General features: G+C 43.5%; 1 protein-coding gene across 4 annotated transcripts in view; it reads left to right on the plus strand.

Annotated features, from left to right (window-relative positions):
• Positions 1-12,329, plus strand: part of LOC119909376 (NLR family CARD domain-containing protein 3-like) — a 622,129-nt gene that overhangs the window by 371,764 nt on the left and 238,036 nt on the right. The window lies entirely within an intron of this gene.

A 12,329-nucleotide genomic window follows, 5' to 3' on the forward strand; every position in this document is an offset into this window, starting at 1 on the left:
AGATTTAAGCTTATTGGCAGCATCGTCTTCACCAGCCATCTGAACATTTCTTCTCAATTAATAACCTGAAATAACCGATTCAGAGGAGAGGGATCAATGAAGTCCCCGCCTCCTCCTTCTTCTTCTTCTTCTTCAGAAATTAGTGATAAAAAAAATCAAATAGTCATCGATCTCCTGCTCATTGATTTCCTTTAGTCTCCTTCTCCGTCATTACTTCTGATTCGCTCTTCCTCTCCACTCAAGGTCAACTTTAATCAACCTCAGGCGGTGTTGTCACCCTCCTCCCCCTCAACCCTCCCCCACTGAGGAGCCAAATAAACCTCATCTTCATCGAAGCCCCTGGATGTTCACTGAGACTCTGAATGTTGGTGGATAACTGTAACATTTGGTTAAATAGTCTATTCTGTTCACCATCAGTATCATTCCTGTGATATTTCTTACAGAAATCTTAAAACCTGTAGTAAAGATAAAATGATGGAATAAAGCTAGAAAAGAGCTGGAGTGTTATTCTCTCTGGATGCAGACGTGTTTTTGTTTTAGTTCTGTCACTGTGAGATGTCCTGCTGAAGAACGAGTTCATGTGTTGACCTGCTCTGTTTGAACATCTGAACCCCCCCCCCCCCCCCCCTCGCTCACAGCGCTGCGCTTGGACCTGACCTTTGACCCCGCCTGTGCAGCCTCAGCGGAGGGGCGGACATGTGTGTCAACCACTCAGACTAAATTATGGCAATTAGCCTCCCTGTGTGGGCTGACCCGGCTCTGCTGTGACTGGTAGCCTCAAACCTTCAAAGTTGAACTCCAGTTATTTTCCACCTCAGCGTGTCTCCAGGTGTTTCCAGGTGTTGGGAGTTCTACTGCATATGTTTTAAAAATCAGTCCTCTCCAGGGGGAGCTGTCTGAAGTCTGATAAATGTCCTCAAGTGATGTCACTTGAGTCAGGGTCAACTGGAGCTGACAGCGTCTCGTCTGACGTCCTCCATGTGTTTCTGCTGTTCTCTCCGTATGTTGTGCGGCGGCAAAGTGTTTGTCAGTTCGAGCACGTTCTGCAGAACATTTTCCCTGCTTTGGTGAAAAAGAGCCTTCCAGAAGTGACAATACTTGGACAAGAGGGTGGAGCTGCGAAGGGACACGCATTGCTACACCTGACAGGTCACCACGGTAGCGACTTTACAATCACAAGCTAATCCTGCCCTAAACCACGCTACAGGGTGCCCAGCGTGCAAAAGCAAGCGTCCATATGCAGTGTTGGAAACGTTACTTTGGAAACCGATTACAAGATACTTTTTATTTAAAATGTAATACAAGTGTTATTGTTTCAATTACTTTATCAAAGTAACTTATTAAATTTAATCACTTTTTGATTACTTTTCTAAATTTCTAATGAACGTTTTCCACGTTTAACCATTTTCCAAAGACAGCTTGAGAGGCAGCGCTGCAAATTCAAACATGAGAACCAATCAGAAGCATCAGAACAACATCCGACTTTACTAAACGGCTGGAGACGGCAAAGGAAGACATCGTGCACATGAAAAACATGCAAAGCAGCAAAGCTGCGCTTTTTACAGAACGTTATCATGAACATTTTCATAAGTAACTGCAATTTTTTACATTTTTTCTGTGTAACAGATTACGGTTACATTTGTTTTGTAATTAAATTACATAACTATATTACATGAAAGTACAACACTATCCATATGTGATGAGCTGGGAGTGAGCACGGCTTCACTTCTCAGACCTGGAGGTTGTGCATGTTGTTTAGTCGTGCCTTTAAAAGCTTCCTTCAGTGTTTGTTTTGACTGGAGATTATTTCTATTGATGTAATGAAGGTGGGTCATTAACAGTGTGAGTCCGAACACTGCAGCCATCAGTCCGTCAGGGCAGAGCTCCACCCAATTGTCAGATCCCACCATCACCATCATCCTTCATCTGCTGTCCTGAAGGACAAACACACCACATGGATGCAGCTTCACTGGATGTATATTAATGTACTACAAATAGGAAACTGACCCCTAAACATTAGAGAAGCCGGCTCATGACTTAAAGGGAGCAGGTTCGATCCTGGCTGGGTGAATATGTGGTTCCAAAAATGACCTAAAGTAAATCAGTCAAACAGGATCTGTTTTCATGTTGAACACTGCCAGTGTGTCGCTGACCCTCCTGAACGCCTCACAACTGTGAAGACTGCAACTGAGATTTCACCTGATTCCCTCTTTGGTTTCTGTGTGTGAGGCGGCATCATCGACCGGCCGTCTGACGTTAATAAAGATGAAGCACAGAGAGGAAATGAAAGCCCAGCTTCCCTCTTCTAATGAGATCATATCCATCACGTTCTGCTCTTTAACCTATTGTACAGCCCCCATCCTACAACACACACCACAACAACCACTAATACCACAACAACCACTACACACCACAACACACCACAACAACCACTACAACACACCACAACAACCACTACACACCACAACAACCACTAATACCACAACAACCACTACACACCACAACACACCACAACAACCACTACAACACACCACAACAACCACTACACACCACAACAACCACTACACACCACAACAACCACTACACACCACAACACACCACAACAACCACTACACACCACAACAACCACTAATACCACAACAAACACTACACACCACAACACACCACAACACACCACAACAACCACTACACACCACAACAACCACTAATACCACAACAACCACTACACACCACAACACACCACAACAACCACTAATACCACAACAACCACTACACACCACAACACACCACAACAACCACTACACACCACAACACACCACAACAACCACTACACACCACAACAACCACTAATACCACAACAACCACTACACACCACAACAACCACAACACACCACAACAACCACTAATACCACAACAACCACTACACACCACAACACACCACAACAACCACTACACACCACAACAACCACTACACACCACAACACACCACAACAACCACTACACACCACAACAACCACTACACACCACAACAACCACTAATACCACAACAACCACTACACACCACAACAACCACTACACACCACACCACAACAACCACTACACACCACAACAACCACTACACACCACAACAACCACTAATACCACAACAACCACTACACACCACAACACACCACAACAACCACTACAACACACCACAACAACCACTACACACCACAACAACCACTACACACCACAACAACCACTAATACCACAACAACCACTACACACCACAACACACCACAACAACCACTACAACACACCACAACAACCACTACACACCACAACAACCACTACACACCACAACACACCACAACAACCACTACACACCACAACAACCACTAATACCACAACAACCACTACACACCACAACACACCACAACAACCACTACACACCACAACAAGCACTAATACCACAACAACCACTACACACCACAACACACCACAACAACCACTAATACCACAACAACCACTACACACCACAACACACCACAACAACCACTACACACCACAACAACCACTAATACCACAACAACCACTACACACCACAACAACCACAACACACCACAACAACCACTAATACCACAACAACCACTACACACCACAACAACCACTACACACCACAACACACCACAACAACCACTACACACCACAACAACCACTACACACCACAACAACCACTAATACCACAACAACCACTACACCACAACAACCACTACACACCACACCACAACAACCACTACACACCACAACAACCACTACACACCACAACAACCACTAATACCACAACAACCACTACACACCACAACAACCACTACACACCACAACAACCACTAATACCACAACAACCACTACACACCACTACACACCACAACAACCACTAATACCACAACAACCACTACACACCACAACACACCACAACAACCACTACACACCACAACAACCACTACACACCACAACAACCACTAATACCACAACAACCACTACACACCACAACACACCACAACAACCACTAATACCACAACAACCACTACACACCACAACACACCACAACAACCACTACACACCACAACAACCACTACACACCACAACACACCACAACAACCACTACACACCACAACAACCACTACACACCACAACACACCACAACAACCACTACACACCACTACACACCACAACAACCACTAATACCACAACAACCACTACACACCACAACAACCACTACACACCACAACACACTACAACAACCACTAATACCACAACAACCACTACACACCACAACACACCACAACAACCACTACACACCACAACAACCACTAATACCACAACAACCACAACACACCACAACACACCACAAAAACCACTACACACCACAACAACCACAACAACACACCACAACAACCACTAATACCACAACAACCACTACACACCACAACACACCACAACAACCACTACACACCACAACAACCACTAATACCACAAAACACCACAACAACCACTAATACCACAACAACCACTACACACCACAACACACCACAACAACCACTACACACCACAACAACCACTAATACCACAACACTCCACAACAACCACTACACACCACAACAACCACTAATACCACAACACACCACAACAACCACTACACACCACAACAACCACAACACACCACAACAACCACTACACACCACAACAACCACTAATACCACAACAACCACTAATACCACAACAACCACTACACACCACAACAACCACTAATACCACAACACTCCACAACAACCACTAATACCACAACACACCACAACAACCACTACACACCACAACAACCACAACACACCACAACAACCACTACACACCACAACAACCACTAATACCACAACAACCACTAATACCACAACAACCACTAATACCACAACAACCACTACACACCACTACACACCACAACAACCACTACACACCACAACAACCACTAATACCACAACAACCACTACACACCACAACACACCACAACAACCACTACACACCACAACAACCACTAATACCACAACAACCACTACACACCACAACACACCACAACAACCACTACACACCACAACAACCACTAATACCACAACAACCACTACACACCACAACAACCACTACACACCGCAACAACCACTACAACACACAACAACAACCATTAATACCACAACAACCACTACACACCACAACACACCACAACAACCACTAATACCACAACAACCACTACACACCACAACAACCACTACACACCACAACAACCACTAATACCACAACAACCACTACACACCACAACACACCACAACAACCACTACACACCACAACAACCACTAATACCACAACAACCACTACACACCACAACAACCACTAATACCACAACAACCACTACACACCACAACAACCACTAATACCACAACAACCACTACACACCACAACAACCACTACAACACACCACAACAACCACTAATACCACAACAACCAATACACACCACAACACACCACAACAACCACTACACACCACAACAACCACTAATACCACAACAACCACTACACACCACAACACACCACAACAACCACTACACACCACAACAACCACTAATACCACAACAACCACTACACACCACAACAACCACTACACACCACAACACACCACAACAACCACTACACACCACAACAACCACTAATACCACAACAACCACTACACACCACAACAACCACTACACACCACAACAAACACTATTACCACAACAACCACAACAACCACAACAACCACTACACACCACAACACACCACAACAACCACTACACACCACTACAACCACTAATACCACAACAACCACTACACACCACAACACACCACAACATCCATTACACACCACAACAACCACTAATACTACAACAACCACTACACACCACAACAACCACTACACACCACAACACACCACAACAACCACTACACACCACAACAACCACTAATACCACAACAACCACTACACACCACAACACACCACAACAACCACTACACACCGCAACAACCACTAATACCACAACAACCACTACACACCACAACAACCACTACAACACACTACAACAGCCACTAATACCACAACAACCACTACACACCACAACACACCACAACAACCACTACACACCACAACAACCACTAATACCACAACAACCACAACAACCACTACACACCACAACACACCACAACAACCACTAATACCACAACAACCACTACACACCACAACAACCACTACACACCACAACAACCACTAATACCACAACAACCACTACACACCACAACAACCACTACACACCAGAACAACCACTAATACCACAACAACCACTACACACCACAACAACCACTACAACACACCACAACAACCACTAATACCACAACGACCACTACACACCACAACACACCACAACAACCACTAATACCACAACAACCACTACACACCACAACAACCACTACACACCACAACACACCACAACAACCACTACACACCACAACACACCACAACAACCACTACACACCACAACAACCACTACAACACATTCTCATCCCAACTGGGTATATGGACACTTGGTCAACACCCCTAGGCATCGCTTTTTAACACCTTGCGTACCCTTTAGTGTCACTTGGTAGGTTTAGGCACCAAACTACTTGTTTAGGAAAAGAGCATGGTTTAGGTTAAAAAACCTGACTTACACACCTTGACTGAAAATGAACACCGGTCTCTTGGGTAAAAGTCTGGTTTCTGGTCCGCTTGTCCATCTCAACCATCTCCTTACTTGGACTTTTCTGTTATTCATATGCTACAGCTGCTTTTACAACTGACGCTAAGGGGTCTTGACTGAGTGTCCAATTGGGACGATTTGGGAGTGAGAGCAGGCTGAAGACAACACACCACTACAGCCTCTGTATATATTCCTGTTTCTGAACTCCAAACATCTGTCGACAGCAGGGAGCAGTCAGGGACAACAGGACAAGTCTCACTGCTGAACATCCAACATCCTGATGGTTTACCTGTTCTTATGGTTGCACCCACCCCCTCGTTGTTTGTACCTGTGATTGATTAATTGATGGACGTTTGATAGAGATTATTTATTGTTCTTTTCAGCATTAGGCTGGGTAGATAATCCATGAAAGCCTCCACGTAGACAAATAAAATGGCCTGTTCCTGTAGGTTGATTTCTACGCCAAGTACCAACTCAGCCCTTGGCCAATCAGGGAAGGACACCAACAACTGCTGTATCCAGTGTTTCCAGCCTCCTGCTCTGCAGCAGTCAGTGTGTCAGTGTAAAGGCCAACATGTTCACACAGTTGCACTTGAGAGATGAACTGCAGTCCTGAAGCTGCTGCAGTGCAGATGGAGATGTGCTGATTCCTAACAGCGGGGGGCAGTAAAGACCCAGTCTGACTCCTGCAGATGGGAAGTTCATGTACAGATGAAATAGGAGACATTATGTAAATGAGGGAGGAGGAGGGTGGAGAGAGTGAGAAGGGAGAAGAACAGCGGGCAAATGAAGAAAAAGGCTTTTACACTTAATGGGAATTCAGTCCAAACGGATCCTTTAGAGGCTGCAGACCTGAAACCAGTCTGATGTGATCCTCTGCATCCATCACTGTGAAACAAGGACCCCTTACAGCACACTTAACGAATCCTTATTTAAGCCTGAAAACACACCACCATCTAAATCAAAGTGTTTGGAAGCCACAGATCCTTCATTTGCCCTTTAATTTGAAAAACTAACCCCTTCTAAAGCACCTTCATTTAAAAAAGCCCTTAATTATCACATGAAGCAAACAACCTTGTAAATATTTGACAAATTCATATATGATGAGTTTAAGGTTTAAATTTTCTTTCACATTAGAAAATAATTTAAGTTAATAATGATATTCTGATTCAATATTCAGGTTTTAAAAGGTTCCAGTCTGGATGACAGTACTGGATACATAGTGGGTTGTAACATTTAAAGGCTTTTAATGGGTTTTCTGCACAAAAACACTTCAAAACTTCAGCTGCTTAAATTTACAAAAAATTGCACCTTCATTTTTTAAATAAAGGTGTAAATTCAGTGGTTCACCCCAAAGTTGCAGTTAATTAATGCCTGAATTAATGATCATTATGAGGTTTTTAATGGATTTCCTGCACAGTGTGAGGGCTTAAAGGTAATAAGACTACAGTTTAAGTTTCTTTTGACAAGTTTTGGTATTCATGAGGTATTTTACCTCCTCGTTGGAGACTAGCTTTATGTAACACCCTCTGCAATAACTGTGTGTCTGGTTTTTATGAGGTAGCCTACTGTCATCATCAATCTCAGCCAATGAAATCAAGAGAATCACTTTGACCTGGTTCATTGTTGTGAAGGTGAAACCTCAGAAACAAGTCATGTTATTTAATACTGTAGTTTGGTTCGGACTAACCGGTGAAGACAGTGTCAGGACAGCTGTCTGATCTACGGCCGAGGATTTTAAACACACCTGTTCTTCAGGTGTGAACGCAGCCACAGCAACATTTCCACAAAATCAATTAATCCAACAGAATCGCTGAGATCAGTGGATTTACTCGTTATAATGGAAAGTAACAGTGAAAAACTGATAAAAAGGGTTTAACAAATCAACACAATACAGACATGACGTCAGAGCTGTTACGTTTTCACATTCTGTTTTTAATGTTTTAAACCTAAATGCTTGCATATAGCGCCTTTAAGCATGTTGTCATTAGTACTGAGCTGAAAGCACAAACAGAGCTACTAGCATGGCAGCGGACTCTCCTGTCTGCTGAACGCCCTCTCAGGCGTTTCACCATCAGCTCTCAGTCTCCGCTGCTTTGTGTGGTTCACCATCTCTGTGATGAGGACATTGACTCTTGAGTGTGACCGCTCTGTGACAATGGCCTCATAAACCCCGGCAGACTCTCCCTCGGCGTTGCTCAGAGTTCGGGGGTTGCAGGCGTCCCTCGGCTCGGCCCTGTGGAGATTATTGCTGCGTCTAACAGGCTGAGGATATTGCTTTGCCTGACGGGCAAACAGCAGCAGCACCTTGCATGCTTATTTCCCCCGAGACTCCTGAATCACATTTCCAACGATCCTCGCTGGAGAAATTTGGTAAAACCGTGTCGCTGTGAATCCCCCTGAGAGACCTCACAACCTCATCAGCATAACGCCGAGCAAATCAAAACCACAGCGAGGAGGCCGAGTCAGGCTGGGAGAGGTTTAACCCCCCTCCTTCATCCAGTCTGAGGGTTCAGACCTCCGTCCTCACTGTGTGGGATCAGGAGAGAGAATAATGATGGAGGTTATGAGGACGGACGGCTGGGACAGGCTCTCTGTGTTATTACTGAGGCCCTCCGCCTCCACCGGCTTTCATTCAGAAACACCTCACAGCTCTGAACACTTCACAGCAGCTGACGGCTTCTCCATCACAGGTACAGTCGGAGGTATCAGAGTGATCGGCGAGGCTCGACTCTGTCCTGGTCAATAACATCTGAATGTGTTCACTGATGCAGCTTCTGTCACACGTAGGACAGAAAAGCCATCATGGTTTTTCAGGATTGAGATATTAAAAGTCGTCTTATCCTGCAGAGACCACCGAATCTTATTTATGATGTGCTGTTATTTCTTTTAAGACTAAGAGTAATAAGAAAAGAAGGAGACTGTGTAGTGGTGCGTGTCTGCAGACACACAGTGTTCATCCACCTCTGGGCCGTCACCACTGGCTGCCCAGGATATGGGCACATTCGTTTTTATGATGGAGCACTGACAGATACAGAACAATTTCAGTATTTAAATCTGAACCTCATGAGGAGATAATTTGACAGCAGGATAAACATGATGGAGGACATTTAAACCTGCTGGTGATTCATTAAAACTACAAACCTGGAAAATAAATACAGGCTGACAGCGTACGAACAGACTGCTGCTTCCTGTGTGGTGTTTCATTCAGCATGCTGTAGATGTCCATCCTGTCAGTAACTGTCTCTCCTCCTTGATGGTGAGTCAGTTTCTGCTCTGTGAAATTCACTTTCAACTAAAAAAAGAAAACTACAGAAGAAATGTAAAAATCAGTCAGGTCTGCAGAAATGCAGCTGATGTTCAGACAACCTGCAGCTTCACGCTCTGCAGACACTGTATCTCTTTCTTTCCCATAGAGCCAATTTGATATTTTATGGAAATATGATACTTTATGTTATTTTCTGCTACATTCCTTGTTGTTTTTTTGGTGATGTTCAGCAGCTCCCCTTAAAGTTCAGCTGATGTGACGCCACAAAGGAATAATTTTTTCACAAGCACTTCAACACAAGTTGTTATTTTTATCAGATTGTATTTAAAAAACACAATAAAACACAAATAAAAAGAATTCAGATACTTCACTGAAATAAAAGCACTGCAGCAATATTAAAGCAGAAATGTCACAGTATCCCACTTATAAGATACAACTGCAAATCAAATCTGGATTACTCCGTCGTTGAAAAAAGTCCCCAACAAATGAACTATTTGAGTAATGTTTGTTAAAAACAGCAAGCAGCTTTTTGAGGAAGTTACTGAACCTTGACGGTGGGGAAACTGGTGCACTTGGAGGAAACTGACGCAAACATGGGAAGAATATGCAAACCAAGGTATGAGGCCATAGAGCTATCCAACCATCAAAAATCCTAATTCAGCATTTGTCTTTAGCTCTCAGCTGTGACGGGATGTTTTTGATGGTAAACACTTGCCGTCCTTTAGCCGACGCTGTTACTGTTATTATTCTGAGAGATGCCGAGTCAGGAGAACCTTCAGGCCGCGGTGTGTTTTGTCTGCGCCCACAATCAAAGAAAACACACAAAGAAGAAATCGATCCGAGCGGTTCAATTGTATGAATATTTTATTGTTTCTGTAACTTCAGGTGTCCTGCACGCCACCCGAGGAGTTATCATTCATCACTGTCTGTTTGTCCAGAGGTTCGTCTGAACAGGAAGCCGGACCTGAGACAAAGACGATGAGCCTGTCCTCGTCTCCAGTTTATAATCGACACACTGAGACACATGAGAAATCACTGATTATGAAGTCTTGTTATTTACTTTTTTCTTTTTTCTCTCTGCTTCATTACCTTCTCCTCCACCACGTCTCAGAGGGAAGATTGTACGTATTTCTGCATTTATTTGATACCTTTAATTACTTTGCATATTCAGATTAATGAATACATAAAAAATAAAATCAATACATTTTGATGTCTTATTATAGATTAAGATAGGTCTCTGTTATTGGTCTCTTGGTGAAATTTACAAACTACCAGCTGCAACATTAATACATCAATAATAATCCAATAATATATGTTATTCAATATGATTCTGCGTACTATTTTCATAATTTTGTGTTTGTACTTTTACTTGAGATCAGAAATTTGATTAGATTATATGGATGGCTTGTCTAAATAATGTTAAAGGCAGACTGTAATCTTGATATAGTTTCATACCAAATGCGTAAGAAAGACTGTCATCTGCATAAAGACAGATAGCAGAAATCTGTGTTGGAGTATTAAAATTGGACGCCAATACAAGAGTCAGAGATTCAGCTACATTAACGACCCAAATTCTGCGTGAAATGCGGTTAATGATATTAATTCAAAAAAGCATCATGTGCAGGGACAGTAAAGTTATCAAGAGGAGCCATCAACACAAGGCAAGTAATCGTAGCGTTAGCGGCTAAAGCTACTTACAACTGATTTTTGGGTTACAGGCAAAACTCTGCCTGAATGTCTCGTAGGTATTTATAAGGTGTGACACTTTCAAGTTCATTACCTTTAATGATGGGCTCCTAGATATCAAATATATTAAATACATTAATCCTCCATCAGATTTAGGATTGCTTTCTTTCCTTTCAGGCAGCCGTTGGTTTTAGTTGATTTCTGTGAGAATCACCTGCAGAGAGGTGGTCGCCTCGCTCAGTGTTGTTAGTTACAGGGTGGTGTTTTCCTCCTGCTGAGCCTGTTTGGGTTCAGCAGCGCATTTATATTTCAAAGACAGAGTTTAAACTGTGAGAAGCCCTGAGTCTGAGTATGTGAGTGTGTGCGCTCATGCAATCTTAATGCCTGCAGACGCCACCAGGGACCGGACCAATCAACAGCCAGAATGTCTTTCCCTGCTTTATAACAGACAGTTGATTTGTATGCAGAACACACACTGCACCTCTCTCTCTCTCTCTCTCTTCAATTCAATTCTCCGTCACACTCAGCTGCTCGCCCCTCGCTCGCTCAGGTCTGCAGTGTCTGGAGAGAGAGAGAGATGG

Source organism: Micropterus salmoides, unplaced genomic scaffold (genome assembly GCF_014851395.1).
Source record: "Micropterus salmoides isolate LMB-PRFRI ecotype aquatic unplaced genomic scaffold, ASM1485139v1 Ms_hic_scaffold_18, whole genome shotgun sequence".
In the NCBI taxonomy this organism is placed as follows: domain Eukaryota; kingdom Metazoa; phylum Chordata; class Actinopteri; order Centrarchiformes; family Centrarchidae; genus Micropterus; species Micropterus salmoides.